This window comes from Schistocerca cancellata, chromosome 9, assembly GCF_023864275.1.
Source record: "Schistocerca cancellata isolate TAMUIC-IGC-003103 chromosome 9, iqSchCanc2.1, whole genome shotgun sequence".
NCBI classification, from domain to species: domain Eukaryota; kingdom Metazoa; phylum Arthropoda; class Insecta; order Orthoptera; family Acrididae; genus Schistocerca; species Schistocerca cancellata.
In genome coordinates, this window is record NC_064634.1 from 99,105,704 (window position 1) to 99,133,347 (window position 27,644).

The following is a 27,644-nucleotide window of genomic DNA, read 5'->3' on the forward strand; positions in this document are numbered from 1 at the left end:
AGGTCTGCATAATTTCCTCTTCCCTTTATGTCGTCTATCATCTTGTATCTCCTTCTTCCTCTCAGTCTTCACCCACAAACCAATCCTTCCAAAGCATCTGCTAGCAAGCACTTCCTTCTCAGTGAATGTCCCAACCAGTTCTTTTTCTTTCTCTTACAATCTTCAGCAGACATCTTCTCTCACCAACCCTATCCAGTACTCTTTCATTACTCACTCTTTCCATCCAGCTTATTCTCTCCACTCTCCTACACATCCACATCTCAAATGCTTCTAATCTTTTTTCATCCTCTCGTCTCAGCGTCCATGTTTCTGCCCCATATAGTGCCACATTCCAGACAAAACATTTGCCAAGCCTTTTCCTTAGTCCTTTATCTAATTTGCCACGTCTAATTTCCTTGAGGAAAGAAGTGAAAATGAAATTTAATCATTTAATAACTACGATTTACGAATGTTAGTAAACTGCCGTCCTCAGATTTACAACTTTTTTTAAACTGTAAAATGACAAATTTCGCGATATTTTATAAAATTGGCAATTTCGCGCAATTTTTTGCTTGATCGCTTTCGCGAAATTTCCCTAGCCCTAATCATCCCTTATGCGTTGCCCTTTGGAAAAGTTAACTGCAGTGCACTGGAACCACTCGCTACGTAGTTCAGGTTTGTTGTGAGGAAAGCTGTAATTAATTTACAGTGAATTGCTTATCAACCGTCCACATAGTGAAATCGTTAATACTCGTAATGTTGTTGTTGTTGTGGTCTTCAGTCCTGAGACTGGTTTGATGCAGCTCTCCATGCTACTCTATCCTGTGCAAGCTTCTTCATCTCCCAGTACCTACTGCAGCCTACATCCTTCTGAATCAGTTTAGTGTATTCAACTCTTGGTCTCCCTCTACGATTTTTACCCTCCACGCTGACCTCCAATACTAAATTGGTGACCCCTTGATGTCTCAAATGTGTCCTACCAACCGATCCCTTCTTCTAGTCAGCTTGTGCCACAAATGCCTTTCCTCCCCAGTTGTGTTCAGTACCTCCCCATTAGTTACGTGATCTATCCATCTAATCTTCAGTACTCACATTTCGAAAGCTTCTGTTTTCCTCTCTTGTCTGATCTGCTTATCAACCACGTTTCACTTCCGTACTAGGCTAAGCTCCACACAAATACCTCCAGAGAAGACTTCCTAACCCATAACTTAATATGATAACAAATTTCTGTTCTTCAGAAACGCTTTTCTTGGCACTGCAACTCTACATGTTATATCCTCTCTGATTACGCCTTCATCAGTTACTTTTAGCAAACCTGATCTACTACACTACTGGCCATTAAAATTGCTACACCAACACGAAATGCAGATGATAAACGTGTATTCATTGGACAAACATATTATACTAGAACTGACATGTGATTACATTTTCTTGCAATTTGGGTGCATAGATCCTGAGAAATCAGTACCCAGAACAACCACCTCTGGCCGTAATAACGGCCGTGATACGCTTGGGCATTGAGTCAAACAGAGCTTGGATGGCGTGTACAGGTACAGCTGCCCATGCAGCTTCAACACGATACCACAGTTCATCAAGAGTTGTGACTGGCGTATTGTGACGAGCTAGTTGCTCGGCCACCATTGACGTTTTCAATTCGTGAGAGATCTGGAGAATGTGCTGGAGAGGGCAGCAGTCGAACATTTTCTGTATCCAGAAACGCCCGTACAGGACCTGCAACACGCCCTCGTGCATTATCCTGCTGAAATGTAGGGTTTCGCAGGGATCGGATGAAGGATAGAGCCACGGGTCGTAACACATCTGAAATGTAACATCCGCTGTTCAAAGTGCCATCAATGCGAACAAGAGGTGACAGAGACGTGTAACCAATGGCACCCCATACCATCACGTTGGGTGGGTCATAAGCCAGTATGGCGATGACGAATACACGCTTCCAAAGTGTGTTCACTGCGATGTCGTCAAACACGTATGTGACTATCATAATGCTGTAAACAGAACCTGTATTCATCCGCAATAATTGCGTTTTGCCATTCGTGCACCCAGGTTCGTCGTTGAGTAAACCATCGCAGGCGCTCCTGTCTGTGATGCAACGTCAAGGGTAACCGCAGCCATGGTCTCCGAGCTGATAGTCCATGCTGCTGCAATCGTCGTCGAACTGTTCGTGCAGATGGTTGTTGTCTTGCAAACGTTCCCATCTGTTGACTCAGGGATCGAGACGTGGCTGCACGATCCGTTACAGCCATGCGGAAAAGATGCCCGTCATCTAGACTGCTAGTGATACGAGGCCGTTGGGATCTAGCACGGCGTTCCGTATTACCATCCTGAACCTACCGATTCCATATTCTGCTAACAGTCATTGGATCTCGACCAACGCAAGCAGCAATGTCGCAATACGATAAACCACAATCGCGATAGGCTACAATCCGACCTTTTATCAAAGTCGGAAACGTGATGGTACGCATTTCTCTTCCTTACACGAGGCTTCACAACAACGTTTCACCAGGCAACGTCGGTCAACTGCCGTTTGTGTGTGAGAAATCGGTTGGAAACTTTCCTCATGTCAGCACATTGTAGGTGTCGCCACCGGCCCCAACCTTGTGTGAATGCTCTGAAAAGCTAATCATTTGCACATCACAGCATCTTCTTCCTGTCGCTTAAATTTCGCGTCTGTAGCACGTCATCTTCGTGGCATATCGATTTTAATGGCCATTAGTGTACTTTCAGAGTTTCATTTCCTAATCTAACTCTTTTAGAATCGCCTGATGGAATTCGCTTGCTTTAGTGTTCATCTTGTATCCATTCCGTTCAACTGCACTTCTACGTCCTTTGCTGTCACTGCCCGAGTTACAATGTCATCGGCGAACCTCACAGTTTTTATTTCTTCACGCTGAACTTTAATTCAGTCCCCAGATTTCTCCTTGCTTTCCGTCACAGGTTGCTCAATGTACAGACTGATAACATTGGGCATAGTCTACAGGAGTGTTTCACGTCCTTCTCAGCTACTGTTTCCCTTTCATACGCCTTGACTCTTACAGCAGCAGCAGCAGCAGCATTCCGTCTTCAGGCCACAAGTGGACCATCGGGACCATCCGACCGCCGTGCCATACTCAGTGAGGATGCGGATAGGAGGGGCGTGTGGTCAGCACACCGCTCTCCCGGCCGTTATGACGGTTTTCTTTGACCGTAGCCGCTACTATTCGGTCGAGTAGCTCCTCAATTGGCGACACAAGGCTGAGTGCACCCCGAAAAATGGCAACAGCGCATGGCGGTCTGGATGGTCACCCATCCAAGTGCCAGCCACGCCCGACAGCGCTTAACTTCGGTGATCTGACGGGAACCGGTGTTCCCACTACGGCAAGGCCGTTGCCCTGACTCTTACAACTGTTGTCTAATTTCGGTACAAATTGTAAAAAACCTTTCACTCCCTTTATTTTACCCAGTTTCCTTCAGAAATTTAAATGAGTGTTGTCCCTTCAGTAATTTAAGGAGAGTATTTCACTCGGCACTTTTAATACCTTTCCCCAAATCTACAAATGCTATAGATGTGCATTTGCCTTTCCTTAAACTGTCTTCCAACACAAGTCATAGGGTCAGTATTCCCTCGTGTGCTCCGACATTTCTCACAAACCCAAACCGATCTTCCCCAAGGTTGACTTCTACCAAGTTTTTCCATTCTTCTGTAAATAATTTCTGCCAGTATTTTGCAAACATGACTTGTTAAACTGATAGATCGGTAATGTTTACACGTGTCAGTATCTCCTTGAAATTATTACATTCTTATTGAAGTTTGGCGGTATTTTCCCTGTGTCATACATGTTGCACACAAGGTGGAATAGTTTAGTAATGGCTGGCTCTCCCAAGGATATCAGCAGTTCTGACGGGATGTCGTCAGCTCCAGTGGCATTGTTATGGCTTGGGTCTTTCAGCGCTCTGTCGGATTCTTCTCACACTATCATATCTCCCATTTCATCTTCATCTACTTTCTCGTCCCTTTCTACAACATTGCCTTCGAGTTTATAGGCCCTCATATTCCTTCCAACTTTCAGCTTTCCCTTCCAAAGATACGTAACGATAAACTGAACTACACCGGTGCAGGAAATGTAACTGGTGAAGATTTACACTTTTTACGTGCGTGTGACCCAAAGAAAAGAATACGTACGAGAGTTATTCGGAATGTAAGAAAGGATCGGTCCTGAAATGGAAACTGCTGTCAAAATTTTCTATGTTGAACTGCAACAAGTTGTCTATGCTATAATGTTTTCTTCGTAGCCAGCGGTTCATCTGAGCAGAGATGAAAATCGGAGGGAGCCATGTCCTGGCTGTATGGTGGATGATCAAACGCTTCCCATCGAAAACTGTGCGGGAGCGTCCTTTTGCCCCTGTAGCATGGAGAAGGACACGCATAACAGTTAAGTTCTGTGGAGTTCCATCAAATCAGGCGAAATCTCTCGGTAGGCACCCACACTCGGCGTGAGACACTATTTTCTAGGCATCTTTACGCACTCACTGTGCGCTCACAACTGAGAAGAGCGATGTGACGCCATCTACGCTCATACCAGAGACACTGCTCAACATATCTGTGCAAAGCCTCCTCGGATTTTCACTGTGGTTTCCATATTGCGAGCTATCGTTCCTTATTTTTCGAATAGCCCTCGTAATTATGAGCGGCATAAAAATTCGCGTTTTATTCACGATTCACCCAGCGACTTCAATTGGCTGACCAAAAGCAAACAAAATTAGCTGAAAAAGTTCCTCCCGGGAAACTTTTTCTGTCATGTAGGGGAACATTCATTAAGAAACTTTTATTTTATTCAGCGCAAAAGTATTACAGAGGATAGGCAAATAATGTGAACAGTGGTAGTAATGGAATGTTTGTACCTGACGGTCAAAAACGCAGGTAAGCACGTGTCGTGCTGGATTGTGAGCGTTCAGTACGGACTAGGCTTCAGTGCAGGTTGTTTACGAGTAGTGCACACTTCGTATTTGCATTTAGAGGCCGATGTCGACGTGCAATGAAAGACCTAACAGAGTTCCAAAGAGGGCAGATTGTGGGGGGCCGATTAGTTGGAGCATCATTAACTAAGACAGCCAACTTATTGAATGTATGAAGAGCAATTGTCTCAACAGTCATGACAGCCTACACAAAACATGGAAAGACATCATGTAAACGTAATAGTGAGCGCAAATCAAAACCAAATGACAGAGATCGTCGTACGCTATTGTGTAAAAATACGCAAAACTACGGCGTAAAGTGATTGCAGAGCTCAATAGCCATCTTCGAGACACCGTACCTATCGACACTGACCGCCAAGAACTCCGTAAAGCGAATATTCATGGACGAACTGCTATACCGAAATCATTAGTGACGACAACCAACGCAAAGAAGCGTAAAATGTGGTGTCAGGAGCATAAATCCTAGACAGCTGATCAGTGGAAACACGTCATATGGTCTGACGAGTCGACGTTTTCGTTATTTCCAACATCGAGCCGGGTTTACGTCTGGAGGGCGCCAAAAGAAGCCTAAAATCCTGATTGCTTGATTCCAACGGTTAAGCATGGAGGTGGAAGTGTGACGGTGTGGGCAGCCGAATCACGATATTCTGCTCGTCCCATCAAAGGCCATTTACAGCCAACGATTATGTGAACATTTTCAGTGATCAGGTGCACCCTATGAGTCAAATGTTGTTCCCCAACAATGATGCCGTATTTCAGGACAATAATGCATCCATTCACACAGCCTGGACAGTACAATCGTGGTACGAAGAGCATGCAACTGAAGTGCAGCGTCTACCCAGGCTAGCACAATCCCTGGACTTGAACGTTATCGAACCCATGTGGGCGATATTGGAGTGCAGACTCCGGAACAGATTTCCGCCTCCCTCGTCATTACAGATAGTTAGAAGAGGTACCCTCCGCCACACGCCGTCAGGTGGCTTGCGGAGTATGGATGTAGATGTGGATGTAGATCGAAGAGTGGCATAACATTTCACTGAAGACTGTACAATCATTATATGCCAGTATTCCAAGAGGAATAGGAGCTGTATTCCGAGCAAACGGGGGTCCAACCCTTTATTAATAAACCATTCCCAAGTAAGTACAGGTGTTCACATTATTTTGCACATCCCCCGTATGTATTTACTTTTAATATCAAAATAAATATTGTTTTCTGTTACGTGTACTTATCTGTAAAAGGTCAGCATGAAGCCATATTTAAACATCAATTAAGTTAAAACTCTGCAAACTGCTTCGTTGCAAGTCATTAACGGTGTATCGTGCAAAGTGACGCTTAGAAATTAGACCACGTAATTACCTGAGTACAAAGCAGGCTAGACGTGGATCGTGTGCAGGCCATGGCGGCCTCGTTTACTCGCCTGCCACTAGAGAGCAGCACCGAACAGCGGCCGCTACTAATCGGAGCAAGCGGCTGGGAGACTAGACAGGCAGGCGCATGAATGAACACGACCTTCGCTCCGCCTGCCCCCTCCAAACAACTCATCGCCGCGCTAGTGTAGCGCCTGTCGCGCTTTGCATCTGTGTGCAGTTGATAGGCAGCCACACGGCAGGGGTGTTTCGTAGCAACACCTCGTGAGTAGCTGCGGGTCGCACAGACGCGCCGGCAGTCTCCACCACTGTGCCATCAGAGACACTGGGGTCCTCTGCGGGAACTGCCATGGCACTTTTTTCCTCTCTGCTCTTCAAATCGCTACCCTCACTCCCGTTTCGTCCACTATCTGTCACCTGATGGACCGTGTTAATGCGTAGCCTTACCCAGAGGCACGGACATCATCACAGCCCAGCATCCTGTGATCCACTTACTAGATAACTAACATGTTCACGGAGGTGACAGTAGAACTTTTGGTTTGGTCACCACGTTGGTGCGGGCGTGGAGGGGCCCAATCTCTTGTGACTGTTAACCAAGTCATCAAAATGTGTTCCAGCTAACGACTGTCCTAACCGAGGCTTTGTGTACATGTTGCTGGGACAGATTCCGTGCCTGCTTGTAGCCCAGAACGAGGCGATTCCAACAGTTACGGTGCCTCTTCTGAGAGAGATTTACTCGGTCCCTTAGGGAAGCTGACCGATCGCCAAGTAATAATGCAACATAATCGTAGGAGCTATAGTCATAAAGCTTAAACTATCACCTTGAAAATATAGTTGTTTTTGTGGTCTTCAGTCCGAAAAGTCTGCATCTACATCTACGTGTTTACTCTGCTATCGACAAGAAAGTGCCTGGCAGAGGGTTCAATGAGCCACCTTCAAGCTGTCTCTCTACCTTCCAGTCTCGAACGGCGCGCGGGAAAAACGAGCACTTAAATTTTTCTGCGTGACCCATGATTTCTCTTATTTTACCGTGATGATCATTTCTCCCGGCGCCTCTCCTAGGATCGTGACTGTATCGGTTGGACCCTAGACGACTAGAAAACCGTGGCCTGGTCGGGTGAGTCCCGATTTCAGCTGGTAAAAGCCGACGGTAGGGTTCGAATGTGGTGCAGACCCCACGAAGTCATGGACCCAAGATATCAAAAGGCTTTGTGCAAGATGGTGGTGGTTCGATAATGGTGTGGGCTGTGTTTACATGGAATGGGCTGGGTCCTCTGGTCCAACTGAACCGATCATTCACTGAAAATGTTTATGTTCGGCTACTTGGAGGCCATTTTCTACCATTCATGAACTTTATGTTACCAAACAAAGATGGAATTTTTATCGATGACAATGCATCATGTCACTAGGCCACAATTTTTCACGTTTTCTTTGAAGAACATTCTGGACATTACACCAGCGAACTGTCTGGCCACCCAGATCTCGCGAGATGAATCCCATCGAACATTTATGGGACATATGGAGAGGTCAGTTTGTGCACAAAGTCCTGCAACGCTTTCGCAATTATGGACGGCTATGTAGGCACCATGGCTCAATATTCCTGCAGGGGACTTCCAATGACTTGCTGAGCCCACGCCATGTCGAGTTGCTATACTACGCCAGGCAAAAGATGTCCGACACGATATTATGAGATATCCCATGACTCTCGTCACCTCATTGTAAACGTACGAGAGGGGGTCATATACACTGTCACCTTGAAAAAATAATGAAATTGTTGTGTTCTTCAATCCGGACACCAGCTTGTTGCAACTCTTCACCCTAGACTATACTATACAAGCATCTGTGCGACTGGATTCGTTATTTCCTGTCAGAAAGGTCACAGTTCGTAGCAATAGACGGAAAGTCATCGAGTAAAAGAGAAGTAATATCCGGGGTTCCCCAAGGAAGTGTTATTGGCCCTCTATTGTTCCTGATCTATATTAACGACATAGGAGACAATCTGAGTAGCCGCATTAGATTGTTTGCAGTGATGCTGTCATTTACTGTCTTGTAAAGTCATCAGATGATCAAAACGACTTGCAAAATGATTTAGATAAGATATCTGTATGGTGCGAAAAGTGGCAATTGACTTTGAATAAAGAAAAGTGTGAATTTATTCACATGAGTACTAAAATAAATCAGCTAAATTTCGATTACGCGATAAGTCACACAAATCTGAAGGCTGTAAATTCAGTTAAATACTTAGGGATTACAATTACAAATAACCTAAATTGGTTCGATCACATAGATAATATTGAGGGTAGAGCAAACCAAAGACTGCGATTCATTGGCAGAACACTTACAAGGGAACCTCCCCATCGCACCCCCCTCAGATTTAGTTATAAGTTGGCACAGTGGATAGGCCTTGAAAAACTGAACACAGATCAATCGAGAAAACAGGAAGAAGTTATGTGGAACTATGAAAAAAATAAGTAAAATATACAAACTCAGTAGTCCATGCGAAGATATACAACTTTAAGGCGACTGTCGGCGCAGGAGCGCCGTGGTCCCGTGGTTAGCGTGAGCAGCTGCGGAACGAGAGGTCCTTGGTTCAAGTTTTCCCTCCAGTGAAAAGTTTAAATTTTTATTTTCAGACAATTATTACCTGTCTGTCCTTCCGTCCGATGCGAGGAAACTGCGACGTAGTATGGGCACGCTACACGTAAACAAACATCGAAACAAGACATATGTCTTGACAGAGAACAGGAAAAACTGTGCGACTGTGAAACTGTTGCATTCATTTGTTGCAGTTTATGTGACAAACTCTTGTGTTTTCATCACTTTTTTGGGAGTCATTATCACATCCACAAGAAAACCTAAATCGGGCAAGGTAGAAGAATCTTTTACCCATTCGCCAAGTGTACAAGTTAGGTGGGTCGACAACATATTCCTGTCATGTGACGCACATGTCGTCACCAGTGTCGTATAGAATATATTAGACGTGTTTTCTTGTGGAGGAATCGGTTGACCTATGACCTTGCGATCAAATGTTTTCGGTTCCCATTTTACAGGGGCACGTCCTTTCGTCTACTAATCGCACGGTTTTGGGGTGCGGTCGCAAAACACAGACACTAAACTTATTACAGTGAGCAGTGACGTCAATGAACGAACAGGTGGATCATAACTTTGCGAAAATAAATAAACTTCACACTCGAGGAAGACTTGAACCAAGGACCTCTCGTTCCGCAGCTGCTCACGCTAACCACGGGACCACGGCGCTCCTGCGCTTACAGTCTCCTTAATGTTGCTTATCTTCGCATGGATTACTCAGTTTGTATATTTTGCTTATTTTTTCATAGTTCCACACAACTTCTTCCTGTTTTCTCGATTGATCTGTGTTCAGTTTTTCAAGGTCTATCCACTGTGCCAACTTATAACTAAATCTGAGGGGGGTGTGATGGGGAGGTTCCCTTGTTAGAAGGTGCAACAGGTCTACTAAAGAGACTCCTTACATCACGCTTGTCCGCCCTATTCTGGAATATTGCAGTGCGGTGTGGGATACGCATCACGTGGGACTGATGGATGACATCGAAAAAGTACAAAGAAGGGCAGCTCGTTTTGTATTATCGTGAAATAGGGGAGATGGTGTTATAGACATTAATTGGAGTGGTAATCATTAAAACAAAGGCGTTTTTCGTTGCGACGGGATCTTCTGATGAAATTTCAATCAGCAGTTTTCTCCTCCGATTGCGAAAACATTCTGTTGCCACCCACCTACATCGCGAGAAATGATCATCACGATAAAATAAGAGAAATCAGGGCTCGCACAGAAAAATTTGAGCCCAGAAAAATTTAAGTGCTCGTTTATCCCGCGTGGCGTTCGAGAGTGGAACGGTAGAGTGACAGCTTGAAGGTGGTTCATATAACCCTTTGCCAGGCACTTTATTGTGAATTGACGATTCCTTGATGCCTCACGATGCGTCCAGCGAACCGACCCCGTCGTTTACTCCGATTATGGCGTATATTTCTGTTTTCCTCAATTCGATTCAGTACCGCCATATTAGTTATTCCATGTTCCTATATAATCTTTAGCATCCTTCAGTAGCACCACATTTCAAAAGCTTCCGTTCTCTTCTTACCTGAACTGTTTATCATCCACATTTCTTTCTGTACAAGAAGACTACACTCCTTGCAAATAATAGGTTTGTTTATAAATAACTTTTCTGCTACCAGTCAGAATTTTCTTTTATTCATATTTTATATGACGCGTTTCTGGAAATGATTCGCATTTTCAAGTGTGTTTTCTCTTCGTACTATGCCACTTTTACGTACTGTTTTCGATGTGTGAGGTTCTGCTTCGTTTCCTTGACTTTACTGCAACATATAAAAAAGTGCAATTTTGGGTTAGTCGTCTGTTTTTATATGAATTTAGTCGCGAAATTTGGTAGGACTTGTACTTACAGTTTTCTTATGGTCCATTTGCGCAGAGTTTCACACACGTTAAACATCACATACAATTTTCAGTGGACAGCATACATCGAGAACAACTTTAATAAACAAACAGCCACAAAGGTGTTTTTAGATGTAGTTGACAGAGATAATGTTACAAGTATTCCAAAGATACACTTTTGTGTAGAAGGTATTTATCGTAACAATATGGATTGTAATTTGTTTACATCTATTTTACAATGGTGCTTATTTCTATGTGTTATTACTTTAAATGATATATATTGTCGAAGCATTTGAAGAAATTCACCGATTCGCTTCCAGATTTTTCGTTTAACATTTTCTCTTCGTATTTTCTGTAATGTGTATATATCTCCAGTACTTCTCACAAATCCATTTTGTGCCCTTTATTTAGTCAGTGGAGTACTTTGATATTTTGCTCTACTTTCCCAAATGGGTGTTCCGTATTTACCTATTGCTGATGTAGTGTGTCTATTGTGTGTGCAGGCATTAATGTGCTTTGTGTACCTAGGCAGAACATGGAGCATTCCTCGGATGTTACTTGGTATATTCTAGAGCATGAGTTTGGATCATGATTACACTTTATATAACGTATTAGTTTTTGTTTTAGTTTATTTGACGTAGAAAACCAAACTTTTACTTTGTGATTTTTAAAAATATTTTCAATCTTCTGTGATATATTGCCAATGTATTGGATGCTAGATATACATTAGTTTCTGTCTTTTACTTCTGTGGTGCACATTATGTTTCGGTATTTCTTCGCTTTGTCTAGGACTTTGTGAACCATGGAAGCAGTATGATCATTAGCAACTGCAAGCTGTTTCACTACATTTCATTATATTTATAATGAAACGGATTGCAGATACTGACCATTACATACTTTCATAGTTGATACAGTCTTAGACAAAGTGAAGAAAGCCCCAAACACAATGTGCACCACAGAAGAAAAAGACGAAAACAAATGTATATCTACTCTCCTATATATTATGTTGGGTATTGTAGGATCAGCACCGACACAAACAAGAAAGAATTAGAGATGGCCAGTCCAGTGGCAGGAAGCCAAAATGATCTGCACTTAACACTTTAAGATTAATTGAACAGTTTATGTCTAAAAAGAAAATAAACATAACTTAACTTGAATTCTGTGGTTCCTGTGCCTCCTACACTCTCTATTACTACTCACAGAATGTAGATTAAGTATCATCTTCCTACTACTTAGTACTGATACTCTCAAAGTCTGTGACAGAATTGGGACCTGACCAGAGATGGGCAGCTGGTTAAGTCAGAGGGGGCGCTGGCCTCTGTCTTCCTGTAGGTGTGGCACTGCCCACTCTTCCCATTGGCGCGCGGGTCAGCGCCTTCTTGACGTTGTTTCGCAGTGCTGCGCTGGTAGGTGTGCAGCCGTTTCTTTGAGGACTGCATGCCATACATTGGCAATATATCACAGAAGATCGCAAATATTTTCAGAAATCACAAAGCAAAAGTTGGGTTTTCTACATCAAATAAACTACAACAAAAGCTAATCCGTAATATAAAGTGTAATCATGACCCATACTCAGACTCTGGAATGTAGCTAGGACAAACAGGCTAAAATTTCAACACCAGGTACACAGAGCACATTAAAGCCTACACACAACATCAGCAGTAGCGACACATGTGCATAATACAGGACACCCATTTGGAAATGTAGAGCAAAACGTCAAAGTACTCCACCGACTAAATAAAGGGCATAAATGGATTTGTCATAAGAACTGGAGATATGTACACATCACAGAAATTATGAGGACATGTTAAAAGAAAAACTTATAAGTGAATTGGTGAATATATTCAGATACTTCGACAATATACTTAAATAAAAGTAGTAACAGAAAGACGTAAGCACCGTTGTAAAATAGATGTAAGCAAATTATAATCCATATTGTTAAGATAAATACCATCTACGCAAAAGCATATCTTTGGAGTACTTGTAACATTATCTCTGTTAACTACATCTAAAAACATCTTTGTAACTGTTTGTTTATGTAAGTTATTCTCGATTTATGCTGTGCACTGGAAGTTGAATGTGATGTATGACATGTATGAGACTCTGCGCAAATGGACAATAAGAAAACTGTAAGTACACGTTCGTCCAAATTTCGCCACTAACTACGTGTAAAAATCGATAATTAACCCAAAAGTGCACTTTTTTATATGCAGTACAGTCAACAAAGCAAAGCAGAACCGAAAACACAAAAAACATTACGTAAAAATGGCATAGTACAAAAAGAAAACACAATTCAAAGAGCGCGGGAGTCATTTCATGAAATGCGTCGTGCTAAATATGAATAAAAGAAAATTGTGACTGGTAGCAGAAAAAATTATTTATAAAAATACCCATTATTTTCACAGTCGCAAGTTTCCGAAAAACCATTTATAATCGACAAAACCTGACAAATACCGTGAGAAACGATTTCCTAACATTAATATATATAATCGATGTTAGCAAATTTCTCTTCCTCAGAAACGCTTCTTTTTTCCAATAAGCGTTTGAAATCCTCTCTTTTTCCGCCATTGTGAATTATTTTGCTGCGCAAAGAGTGAAACTCTTCTACTACTTTTAATGTCTCATTTCCTAATCTAATTTCTTCAGTTTCACCTGATATAATTTCACCCGCGTTCCATTGCGATTGTGTTGCTGTTGTTGATGTTCATCTTACAGCCTCTTTTCAAGACACTATCCATTCCGTTTAATTGACCTTCCGAGTTTTTGCCGTTTGTTACAAAATGCGAACATTATTGGGAGACTCCAAAGTTTTTATTTCGTATCCGTGGACTTTAATCCCCTTCCCATATTTTTCCTTGGTTTCCTCTTCACAGTTTGCTCAATGTTCATATTTAATAACATAGGGTATAGACTACAACCCTGTCCCATTCCTTTCTCAACTAATGTTTTCTCATGCCCTCCGTTGCTTATAACTGCGTTCTTGCTTATACAAAAGTTGTAGAAACACGTTGCCCCCTCTATTTTATCCCTGCTACCTTTGGAATTTCAACCAACATTCGCAAAACTTTTCGTTGATATACAAAAGCTATAAACGAAGGTTTTGCCTTTCTTCAACCTGTCTTCTAAGATAAGTCGTAGGGGCATTACTGCCTTGCGCAGTCCTGCACTTCTCCAAAACCGAAAGTAATTTCCTTTTTCTTTCTTTGCGCTCTTCTGTAAATAATTTGTGGTTAGTATGTTGCAGTCATGAGTTATTAAACGTCTCCCTTAAAGTTTCTCTTTCCTTCACTATCTGAACAATTTATTTTATCTCGTCACACATTCTTTCATTATTTTTAACATCTGCGGAACCTCTGCGATCTCATGTCCGAAGACTAGTTTGCTTCAGCTCTGCGCGCTAATCTGTCTTACAGTTAGTAGGCACTACCGACCCGTCTCGGCTTCGCATGGGTAGCGCTATGCATGGCTTGTGGTGACAAAAATACTTTGTGAAATCACAAAGCATGCAAATTACCGATGAGATCGCCCCACGCTGGGCGCCAAACTGTAGTGAGTTGAGAATTCTTCACTGCTTTCTGGCGTGAAATGACATGTAGTTGACTAATGAGATTGCGCCATTTTAGGAGACAATGATCAAGTGGCGTCAGTAATTAAATGATCAAACATAAAAGGTTATGAAATTAGGGGATTGATAAGCGAATGGAACAGATTGATTACACGAATAAAACATGAAATGAGTGCTTGTATTTCAGTGCAGACAAAATAAAACAAAAATTACAAATCTCCACAAATTATGCTTGCGGATCAGTCTGTCTATTAGTAAAAACCGTACCAAAATCCCTGCTGCAGCTCCTGAGGTTAGGGTTCACATAAAGACAGACATGTAGTGACATAGACCCGTACAACTGTAGTGGGTGTTGGTTTCGTGCTGTCCTGCTGCTCAGAATAGCTTACCCACATTCCCGTTTTGTTATTCATCATGAGTTACTCCCGCTTTCGTCTACTTGATATTGTATTTATAATCCATCTGACCTGAAATCCTATTCTTCCTTCCACCGCACTTCACTAATCATCTTTACATATAACTTCAACGCATCCATTTCCCTTTTAAAGTTCTCTAACATACGTACTCGAATAAGGGATTTAATATTCCACACTCCGAACCGGAGAATGCCAGTTTTGTTTTGTCTGAAGACGACATCCTCCTGAATAGTCTCTGCCCATAGATCCGAATGGCTATTTTACCTCAGCCGTTCGCATTGCAAGGCTGCGTTGGCAATACTTTCAGTAATATATTTTACTTTCAGTAATATATTTGGTCCCCCCATGAACCATGGACCTTGCCGTTGGTGGGGAGGCTTGCGTGACTCAGCGATACAGATGGCCGTACCGTAGGTGCAACCACAACGGAAGGGTATCTGTTGAGAGGCCAGACAAACATGTGGTTCCTGAAGAGGGGCAGCAGCCTTTTCAGTAGTTGCAGGGGCAACAGTTGGATGATTGACTGATCTGGCCTTGTAACATTAACCAAAACGGCGTTGCTGTGCTGGTACTGCGAACGGCTGAAAGCAAGGGGAAACTACAGCCGTAATTTTTCCCGAGGACATGCAGCTCTCCTGTATGATTAAATGATGATGGCGTCCTCTTGGGTAAAATATTCCGGAGGTAAAATAGTCCCCCATTCGGATCTCCGGGCGGGGACTACTCAGGAGGACGTCGTTATCAGGAGAAAGAAAACTGGCGTTCTACGGATCGGAGCGTGGAATGTCAGATCCCTTAATCGGGCAGGTAGGTTAGAAAATTTAAAAAGGGAAATGGATAGGTTAAAGTTAGATATAGTGGGAATTAGTGAAGTTCGGTGGCAGGAGGAACAAGACTTTTGGTCAGGTGATTACAGGGTTATAAATACAAAATCAAATAGGGGTAATGCAGGAGTAGGTTTAATAATGAATAAAAAAATAGGAGTGCGGGTTAGCTACTACAAACAGCATAGTGAACGCATTATTGTGGCCAAGATAGACACAAAGCCCATGCCTACTACAGTAGTACAAGTTTATATGCCAACTACCTCTGCAGATGATGATGAAATAGATGAAATGTATGACGAGATAAAAGAAATTATTCAGGTAGTGAAGGGAGACGAAAATTTAATAGTCATGGGTGACTGGAATTCGTCAGTAGGAAAAGGGAGAGAAGGAAACATAGTAGGTGAATATGGATTGGGGGGAAGGAATGAAAGAGGAAGCCGCCTTGTAGAATTTTGCACAGAGCATAACTTAATCATAGCCAACACTTGGTTCAAGAATCATAAAAGAAGGTTGTATACCTGGAAGAATCCTGGAGATACTAAAAGGTATCAGATAGATTATATAATGGTAAGACAGAGATTTAGGAACCAGGTTTTAAATTGTAAGACATTTCCTGGGGCAGATGTGGATTCTGACCACAATCTATTGGTTATGAACCGCAGATTGAAACTAAAGAAACTGCAAAAAGGTGGGAATTTAAGGAGATGGGACCTGGATAAACTGACTAAACCAGAGGTTGTACAGAGTTTCAGGGAGAGCATAAGGGAACAATTGACAGGAATGGGGGAAAGAAATACAGTAGAAGAAGAATGGGTAGCTTTGAGGGATGAAGTACTGAAGGCAGCAGAGGATCAAGTAGGTAAAAAGACGAGGGCTAATACAAATCCTTGGGTAACAGAAGAAATATTGAATTTAATTTTTGAAAGGAGAAAATATAAAAATGCAGTAAATGAAGCAGGCAAAAAGGAATACAAACGTCTCAAAAATGGTATCGACAGGAAGTGCAAAATGGCTAAGCAGGGATGGCTAGAGGACAAATGTAAGGATGTAGAGGCTTGTCTCACTAGGGGTAAGGTAGATACTGCCTACAGGAAAATTAAAGAGACCTTTGGAGAAAAGAGAACCACTTGTATGAATATCAAGAGCTCAGATGGCAACCCAGTTCTAAGCAAAGAAGGGAAGGCAGAAAGGTGGAAGGAGTATATAGAGGGTTTATACAAGGGCGATGTACTTGAGGACAATATTATGGAAATGGAAGAGGATGTAGATGAAGAGGAAATGGGAGATAAGATACTGCGTGAAGAGTTTGACAGAGCACTGAAAGACCTGAGTCGAAACAAGGCCCCGGGAGTAGACAACATTCCATTTGAACTACTGATGGCCTCGGGAGAGCCAATCATGACAAAACTCTACCATCTGGTGAGCACGATGTATGAGACAGGCGAAATACCCTCAGACTTCAAGAAGAATATAATAATTCCAATACCAAAGAAATCAGGTTATGACAGATGTGAAAATTACCGAACTATCAGTTTAATAAGTCACAGCTGCAAAATACTAACGCGAATTCTTTACAGACGAATGGAAAAACTGGTAGAAGCCGACCTCGGGGAAGATCAGTTTGGATTCCGTAGAAATGTTGGAACACGTGAGGCAATACTGACCTTACGACTTATCTTGGAAGAAAGATTAAGAAAAGGCAAACCTACGTTTCTAGCATTTGTAGACGTAGAGAAAGCTTTTGACAATGTTGACTGGAATACTCTCTTTCAAATTCTGAAGGTGGCAGGTGTAAAATACAGGGAGCGAAAGGCTATTTACAATTTGTACAGAAACCAGATGGCAGTTATAAGAGTCGAGAGACATGAAATGGAAACAGTGGTTGGGAAGGGTGTGAGACAGGGCTGTAGCCTCTCCCCGATGTTGTTCAATCTGTATATTGAGCAAGCAGTAAAAGAAACAAAAGAAAAATTCGGAGTAGGTATTAAAATGCTCGGAGAAGAAATAAAAACTTTAAGGTTTGCCGATGACATTGTAATTCTGTCAGAGACAGCAAAGGACTTGGAAGAGCAGTTGAACGGAATGGACAGTGTCTTGAAAGGAGAATATAAGATGAACATCAACAAAAGCAAAACGGGGGTAATGGAATGTAATCGAATTAATTCGGGTGATGCTGAGGGAATTAGATTGGGAAATGAGACACTTAAAAGTAGTAAAGGAGTTTTGCTATTTGGGGAGCAAAATAACTGACGATGGTCGAAGTAGAGAGGATATAAAATGTAGACTGGCAATGGCAAGGGAAACGTTTCTGAAGAAGAGAAATTTGCTAACTTCAAGTATAGACTTAATTGCCAGTTAGTCGTTTCTGAAAGTATTTGTATGGAGTGTAGCCATGTATGGAAGTGAAACATGGACGATAACTAGTTTGGACAAGAAGAGAATAGAAGCTTTCGAAATGTGGTGCTACAGAAGAATGCTGAAGATAAGGTGGGTAGATCACGTAACTAATGAGGAGGTATTGAATAAGATTGGGGAGAAGAGAAGTTTGTAGCACAACTTAACTAGAAGAAGGGATCGGTTGGTAGGACATGTTTTGAGGCATCAAGGGATCACAAATTTAGCATTGGAGGGCAGTGTGGAGGGTAAAAATCGTAGAGGGAGACCAAGAGATGAATACACTAAGCAGATTCAGAAGGATGTAGGTTGCAGTAGATACTGGGAGATGAAGAAGCTTGCACAGGATAGAGTAGCATGGAGAGCTGCATCAAACGAGTCTCAGGACTGAAGACCACAACAACAACAACAATATATTTGGTTGTGTCCCTCGAACTTTGAAGTATCGCTGTATGTGCAGGAGTAACCCGTGCGGAGCAATTTAATGTAGAATTCCAACAGGACTAATAGGACCAGAAGATGCAAGACTAAGGAACTGTAATTCAGTCACGAAAGAAGCGCCTTACAAAACTCTTGGTCTACCGATTCTTGAGCACTGTTCGCCATTCTGAGACCTTAGCCAGGTATCATTCTGGGACCTCAGCCAGGTATAGACAGTACGTAACCAAATACAAAAGCTTCAGAGAAGAGCGGTGCATTTCCTTTCGGGTCAGTTTACGAAGCACAAGAGCATTATGGAAGCAGGCAGACGCTACAGGACAGGCGTTGCGCATCACGGAGTGTGTCACTATTAAAAGAACGGGCGCGTACGTTCGGAGAAGAGATGAGCAAAGTAGTCCACATATATTTCACGGAATGACCTCGACAAAAAATGGGAGAAATTAAAGCTCATACAGAGGCACCATTCTCGAATAGAACACAAGAGCGAGAGAGAGAGAGAGGGGGGGGGGGCGTAAATGATGTACCAGAAGTGCCCCATGCCTCGAGGAGTACGGTTGTAGCAGGAGATTTGTCAGCCCATTCATCTTGAGGTTGAAGCTCAGTCTTGTGGCTGAACAAATACATTTGTTTTTGGATTGGTTCCAGAGTAAACAAAAACCATATCTTTTCATTTTTACCCAGGCTCACTCGCCGTAGTCACAGAAGCATCAGTCAGTTATTTCATCTGCTTTCTCCCAAATAACAGTAAAAATTGCTTTTCACCGCCTGTAGACAAAGAATTTCGGTTAATAAGTGAAATATTCATAAATTTAAAATAAAATACAATCACATATTTTCTTAGTACAACAAAATAATACCTTGGTTTCTGTAGCAGCCTGCAGTTTGCAATACTGCTGTCATTCCTTCACAGTTTTCTCATCTGCAACCATATAGAACACAATTACATCGAAATTACTCCTAGAATGGTGCACTGTGCTGGTTTATGTTATTTTGCTGATGTGAAACATTGTGTGTGTGTGTCTGCGTCTGCGTGTGTGTGTGTGTGTGTGTGTGTGTGTGTGTGTGTGTGTGCGAGAGCACGCTCAACATCTTTTATCTCATTCCGGAGATTTCCATATTGTCTTCACTGTAAGAACTGTACTTGTGGCTTGCACTGTCTTACAAGATACAAAAAGTAGAACCACAAAATAATTGTGAGTCTACCTCTTCTTAGATCGCGTCCATTCCATCTCTCTCTCTCTCTCTCTCTCTCTCTCTCTCACACACACACACACACACTGTAACTTCCACGCAGAAATTAAAGATATTAATTAAATATAAATGGAGCCAAGCGTAACCTTCCCGTAAAAATATGAAAATGAAAAGAATTGAATAGAATTGCAAATAATGCCAAATGTTAGCTTCCCACAATAATAAAACTCAATGGTAATCAAAATGTGCAAAAATGTTAAGTCCCCAGAAAATTAACGTTAAGATCACCCTGATAAATTTATATAAGGGCAGCTGCGCTGACCTTAGGCCCTGTGCCGTAATTAATCTGGTAAATTGATTCTGGGAGGAAAAACATAGCAAATATTGTTTCAATTGTAATGATTCTTTTCTTAAAAAAGATTGCTTTGAAAACGAAATTATTATTGGGGCATTTCTTGAACAAATTAATTACAATTAACATACATTACATTATCAGATGTGCGCAATGCTGCTTCATTACCTTATTTAACAATATACCTCGACCTGAATCGTGACCAGAGACCCATGTCGACGCCCGCCGACTCCTCACACACAATTGTTTCCGACTGAGTACAACTCGCAACTTCCTGCTACTGTCGTCTCGCGCGGTCAAGCGCAGACTAGCCACGATAAATAACTCTCTGGTAAGAGATTCTCTCATGGCTCGCCATCGCTGGTACTGAATACATATGGAACGTACGCGTTTCAACACACACACACACACACACACACACACACACACACACACAGAGAGAGAGTGTCCGCCGCTCGTGGTCTCGCGGTAGCGTTCTCGCTTCCCGAGCACGGGGTCCCGGGTTCGATTCCCGGCGGGGTCAGGGATTTTCACCTGCCTCGAGATGACTGGGTGTTTGTGTTGTCCTCATCATTTCATCATCATCCAGGAAAGTGGCGAAATTGGACTGAGCAAAGATTGGGTAATTGTACGGGCGCTGATAACCACGCAGTTGAGCGCCCCACAAACCAAACATCATCATCATCATCCCCACACACACACACACACACATACACACACACACACACACACACACACAGAGAGAGAGAGAGAGAGATAGAGACTTCTGAAAGTCTACGATCAAAATGTTGTTGTTGTGGTCTTCAGTCCTGAGACTGGTTTGATACAGCTCTTCATGCTACTGTATCCTGTGCAAGCTTCTTCATCTCCCAGTAACTACTGCAGCCTACGTCCTTCTAAATCTGCTTAGTGTATTCATCTCTTGGTCTCCCTCTACGATTTTTACCCTCCACTCTGCCCTCCAATACTAAATTCGTGATCCCTTGATCAAAATAAGATTTAAATATCCCGCCCAGAACACGCTAACACGCTCCACTGTTCGGCATCTTTGTTTTATATTTTTCCTATTATTTGATGCAACGCATATAAAAAACACTGAAGATGCTGTAACTTCAGCGAAACATGTCAGGATAAATAAGAAGAAAAAATTTGTTTGCTTAAGATGGAACTTGCCCAAAAACTCACGTTGCAACTCATATGGCTATCTGGGGTATCGTGGTAAGATTAAGAGGAATTGTCAGACATCTCGCGTAATGATTACTACAGCCGGCCGGAGTGGCCGAGCGGTTCTAGGCGCTAAGGTCTGGAACCATGCGACCGCTACTGTCGCAGGTTCTAATCCTGCCTCGGGCATGGATGTGTGTGATGTCCTAAGGTTGGTTAGTTTTAAGTAGTTCTGGAAGTTCTAGGGGACTGATGACCTCAGAAGTTAAGTCCCATAGTGCTCAGAGCCATTTGAAGCAATCATTACAGTAAAATAACGGAAATTTGAGGTCACATAGATTAGTTCCGACAGCCTTTCCTCTCGCGGATCATTTGCTAATGAAATAGGAAGTGGTTCACTGTATACCCTCCCCTTCGTGCCACACACCTTACGGTCGCTTGCCAACTACACTTGTAGCAGAAGAAGCGGGTGTGTGTGACCTTCTAAAAGCCAATCGGAATGGCCGTTATCCCGGACCGCTAGTATACGTCGTTCACCATCAGGATAGACCTGATGTAAACAAATACAAACGCGACTCTTCGTCAGCAGGCGTAGCACACGAAACACTGGTGGTGTTACGCTCTTGGAAGTAAATCCTACTTGAGTATTCATATCTAGTTACTACATTACAATAAATAGAACTTTAATAAGACATTGTAATGTATTAAAAGTCATCGACGTTTCAGTTAATCATACTTTAGCTGTTGTTGTTGTTGTTGTGGTCTTCAGTCCTGAGACTGGTTTGATGCAGCTCTCCATGCTACTCTATCCTGTGCAAGCTTCTTCATCTCCCAGTACGTACTGCAGCCTACGTCCTTCTGAATATGCTTAGTGTATCCATCTCTTGATCTCCCTCTACGATTTTTACCCTCCACCCTGCCCTCCAATACTAAATTGGTGATCCCTTGATGCCTCAGAACATGTCCTACCAACCGATCCCTTCTTCTAGTCAAGTTGTGCCACAAACTCCTCTTCTACCAAATTCTATTCAGTACCTCCTCATTAGTTATGTGATCTACCCATCTAATCTTCAGCATTCTTCTGTAGCACCACATTTCGAAAGCTTCTATTCTCTTCTTGTCCAAACTACACTCCTGGAAATTGAAATAAGAACACCGTGAATTCATTATCCCAGGAAGGGGAAACTTTATTGACACATTCCTGGGGTCAGATACATCACATGATCACACTGACAGAACCACAGGCACATAGACACAGGCAACAGAGCATGCACAATGTCGGCACTAGTACAGTGTATATCCACCTTTCGCAGCAATGCAGGCTGCTATTCTCCCATGGAGACGATCGTAGAGATGCTGGATGTAGTCCTGTGGAACGGCTTGCCATGCCATTTCCACCTGGCGCCTCAATTGGACTAACGTTCGTGCTGGACGTGCAGACCGCGTGAGACGACGCTTCATCCAGTCCCAAACATGCTCAATGGGGGACAGATCCGGAGATCTTGCTGGCCAGGGTAGTTGACTTACACCTTCTAGAGCACGTTGGGTAGCACGGGATACATGCGGACGTGCATTGTCCTGTTGGAACAGCAAGTTCCCTTGCCGGTCTAGGAATGGTAGAACGATGGGTTCGATGACGGTTTGGATGTACCGTGCACTATTCAGTGTCCCCTCGACGATCACCAGTGGTGTACGGCCAGTGTAGGAGATCGCTCCCCACACCATGATGCCGGGTGTTGGCCCTGTGTGCCTCGGTCGTATGCAGTCCTGATTGTGGCGCTCACCTGCACGGCGCCAAACACGCATACGACCATCATTGGCACCAAGGCAGAAGCGACTCTCATCGCTGAAGACGACACGTCTCCATTCGTCCCTCCATTCACGCCTGTCGCGACACCACTGGAGGCGGGCTGCACGATGTTGGGGCGTGAGCGGAAGACGGCCTAACGGTGTGCGGGACCGTAGCCCAGCTTCATGGAGACGGTTGCGAATGGTCCTCGCCGATACCCCAGGAGCAACAGTGTCCCTAATTTGCTGGGAAGTGGCGGTGCGGTCCCCTATGGCACTGCGTAGGATCCTACGGTCTTGGCGTGCATCCGTGCGTCGCTGCGGTCCGGTCCCAGGTCGACGAGCACGTGCACCTTCCGCCGACCACTGGCGACAACATCGATGTACTGTGTAGACCTCACGCCCCACGTGTTGAGCAATTCGGCGGTACGTCCACCCGGCCTCCCGCATGCCCACTATACGCCCTCGCTCAAAGTCCGTCAACTGCACATACGGTTCACGTCCACGCTGTCGCGGCATGCTACCAGTGTTAAAGACTGCGATGGAGCTCCGTATGCCACGGCAAACTGGCTGACACTGACGGCGGCGGTGCACAAATGCTGCGCAGCTAGCGCCATTCGACGGCCAACACCGCGGTTCCTGGTGTGTCCGCTGTGCTTGTACAGCCCTCTCGCAGTGTCCGGAGCAAGTATGGTGGGTCTGACACACCGGTGTCAATGTGTTCTTTTTTCCATTTCCAGGAGTGTATTTATCGTCCATGTTTCACTTCCATACATGGCTACACTCCATACAAATACTTTCAGAAAGGGCCTCCTGACACTTAAATCTATACTTGATGTTAACAAATTTCTCTTCTTCAGAATCGCTTTCCTTGCCATTGCCAGTCTACATTTTATATCCTCTCTACTTCGACCATCATCAGTTATTTTGCACCCCAAATAGCAAAACTCCATTACTACTTTAAGTGTCTCATTTCCCAATCTAATTCCCTCAGCATCACCCGACTTAATTCGACTACATTCCATTATCCTCGTTTTGCTTTTGTTGATGTTCATCTTATATCCTCCTTTTAAGACACTGTCCATTCCGTTCAACGGTTCTTCCAAGTCCTTAGCTGTCTCTGACAGAATTACAATGTCATCGGCGAACCTTAATGTTTTTACTTCTTCTCCATGGATTTTAATACCTACTCCGAATTTTTCTTTTGTTTCCTTCACTGCTTGCTCAATATACAGATTGAACAACATCGGGGAGAGGCTACAGCCCTGTCTCACTCCCTTCCCAACCACTGCTTCGCTTTCATGTCCCTCGACTCTTATAACTGCCATCTGGTTTCTGTACAAATTGTAAATAGCCTTTCGCTCCCTGTATTTTACACCTACCACCTTCAGAATTTGAAAGAGGGTATTCCAGTCAACATTGTCAAAAGCTTTCTCTAAGTCTACAAATGCTAGAAACGTAGATTTGCCTTTTCTTAATCTAGCTTCTAAAATAAGTCGTAGGGTCAGTATTGCCTCACGTGTTCCCATATTTCTACGGAATCCAAACTGATCTTCCCCGAGGTCGGCTTCAACCAGTTTTTCCATTCGTCTGTAAAGAATTCGCGTTAGTATTTTGCAGATGTGACTTATTAAACTGATAGTTCGGTAATCTTCACATCTGTCAACACCTGCTTTCTTTGGGATTGGAATTATTATATTCTTCTTGAAGTCTGAGGGTATTTCGCCTGTCTCATACATCTTGCTCACCAGATGGTATAGTTTTGTCAGGACCGGCTCTCCTAAGGCAGTCAGTAGTTCTAATGGAATGTTGTCTACTCGTGGGGCCTTGTTTCGTCTTAGGTCTTTTAGTGCTCTATCAAACTCTTCACGCGTTATGATATCTCCCATTTCATCTTCATCTACATCCTCTTCCATTTCTATAACATTGCCCTCAAGAACATCGCCCTTGTATAGACCCTCTATATACTCCTTCCACCTTTCTGCTTGCTTAGAAGTGGGTTTCCATCTGAGCTCTTGATATTCATACAAGTGGTTCTCTTTTCTCCAAATATCTCTTTAATTTTCCTGTAGACAGTATCCATCTTACCCCTAGTGAGATAATCCTCTACAGCCTTACATTTGTTCTCTAGCCATCCCTGCTTAGCCATTTTGCACTTCCTGCCGATCTCATTTTTGAGACTTTTGTATTCCTTTTTGCCTGCTTCATTTACTGCGTTTTTATATTTTCTCCTTTCGTCAATTAAATTCAATATTTCTTCTGTCACCCAAGGATTTCTACTAGCCCTCGTATTTTTATCTACTTGATCCTCTGCTGCTTTCACTACTTCATCCCTCAAAGCTACCCATTCTTCTTCTACTGTATTTCTTTCCCCCATTCTTGTCGATTGTTCCCTTATGCTCTCCCTGAAACTCTGTACAACCTCTGGTTTAGTCAGTTTATCCAGGCCCCATCTCCTTAGATTCCCACCGTTTTGCAGTTTCTTCAGTTTTAATCTGCAGTTCATAACCAATAGATTGTGGTCAGAGTCCACATCTGCTCCTGGAAATGTCTTACAATTTAAAACCTGGTTCCTAGATCTCTGTCTTACCATTATGTAATCTATCTGAACCCTGTCAGTATCTCCAGGCTTCTTCCATGTATACAGCCTTCTTTTATGATTCTTGAACCAAGTGTTAGCTACGATTAAGTTGTGCTCTGTGCAAAATTCCACCAGGTGGCTTCCTCTTTCATTTCTTAACCCCAATCCATATTCACCTATTACGTTTCATTCTCTTCCTTTTCCTACTACCGAATTCCAGTCACCCAAATTTTCGTCTCCCTTCAATATCTGAATAATTTGTTTTATCTCATCATACATCTCTTCAATTTCTTCGTCATCTGCAGAGCTAGTAGGCATATAGACTTGTACTACTGTCGCATTCGTGGTCTTCGTGTCTATCTTGGCCACAACAATGCGTTCGCAGTGCTCTTTGTAGTAGCTTACGCGCCTTCCTATTGCTTTATTCATTATTAAACCTACTCCTGCATTACCCCTACTTGATTTTGTATTTATAACCCTGTATTTACCTGACCTAAAGTCTTGTTCCTCCTGCCACCGAACTTCACTAATTCCCACTATATCCAACTTTAACCTATCCATTTCTCTTTTTAAATTTTCTAACCTACCTGCCCGATTAAGGGATCTGGCATTCCACGCTCCGATCCGTAGAACGCCAGTTTTCTTTCTCCTGATAACCCCCCCCCCCCCCCCATCCATCGTCACTGTCGAACGCTGGCGGGATACAGAACGGCACATCTTAACAGAAGAGGAGAAATGTGGCGTTTGAATGGCTTCGAGGATTCTGATATTGATCTACTTGTTATCAATGTAGCAGATGACAGTTTCAGTACTGAAATGTATTTCTCAGGTTTAGTTACGGAAGGAGTTCAGAGATTAGCAACATAACTAAAGCATTGAGTGGCTTCAATATTCAACTGTACCATAAAATCCCTGCAATACGCTTTTGCGTCACGAATAGCGTGCGAAGAAAAATTACCCTGTGTTTTAAGTTAGGAATTTTCATCACTCTTGTTTTTAATTACAATACTATGTCAGCTAAGAACGAGCCCATATTATGCTTTCCTTCTGGTCCCCTAAGAAGCGTGCGGTATTGAAGTTTTGCCGAATGTTATTTAATTTTCTTCAAAAACTAAGTGACATTCGAAGCAATATTGTTTCTCTACTCGTCTCTTTAACTGCAACACTCACATCATTGCAGTTCGGTTGGACTAGGTGGTTGGCCAGTTAAATGCGCGGGTAAATCTGTTTTCCTGTATTATCGCTCAGTCGACCTGCGCTTAAAGCACAGCACTGACCGTATCTTTAGTATCGTACTTGATTGCTCTCAACACAGCTTGACTTCCGCTCCGCATGAAACGAAATCCAGTGAGATTCCAGCAAACTCCGAAGAATACATGGTGTAATGTTTACATGGGGTTTATTCTTATGATGAAAACAATATAGTTAACGTGGAACGTAGGTTCGAGAAAGGTCTGACTCACTCGCCGGCAGTAAGCGTCATGTCGTATCAGGTCGTTTCGTCAGGGCTGTATTCTATTCACGGGAAACCACTTGTTAGATGATTCACGCAGTCTTCTGTAATGCATCAGAAAATATGTTTCTGTACACATGAGTCACTGTCTCCGTGAGTACTGTTTCAGCAGTTTGTGTCTGACAGCTTTTCTCGTACTCGCCAGTCACGCTCCAGCAGTAAAGCGGATCGAAATCATCCGTTCAGTCACTCAGTAAGGGAAAGATGGCAGACACAGGCACGAGATATTGCATTCGCTTTTCCGAAACTGTTTCACCGCGCAAGATCATAAAAATGGCTCCTCCTTTTCAATCATCACGCGACCGCCGAAATGGCGCATATCGGAATAAGTGATCGTGGAACAGAACAACTAAAATCATTCAACAATTGAAAGGGATCTGGACCGGATGAGACCCACATGAGATTCTGCACAGGTTATTCGAAATAAGTTGCTCCGATTCTAGCAGTAGTTTATCGTAGGCCGTTCGAGGAGCGAAGCAAGGGCGGATTAAAGGGGGAGAAGGGGGAGCGGGGCGCTCCATCAGAGTTGAAACTAAATTAAAATCAAATGGTAATTTTTGTAATCTGCGCCAAAGTTAAGCACTCGAATTTAGGGTCTTGGTCAGTGGTTTTAGTCATTTAATTCAGTATTCTCCAAGCTACCTTACTTTGTGTGGCCGAGAGAG

The 27,644-nt window shown here is 43.1% G+C and overlaps 1 pseudogene; it reads right to left on the reverse strand.

The window, feature by feature from the left end:
* Window positions 1-3,247: 3,247 nt before the first annotated feature.
* On the reverse strand, window positions 3,248-3,365 carry LOC126102234 (5S ribosomal RNA; annotated as a pseudogene).
* Between the last annotated feature and the right edge of the window lie 24,279 nt (window positions 3,366-27,644).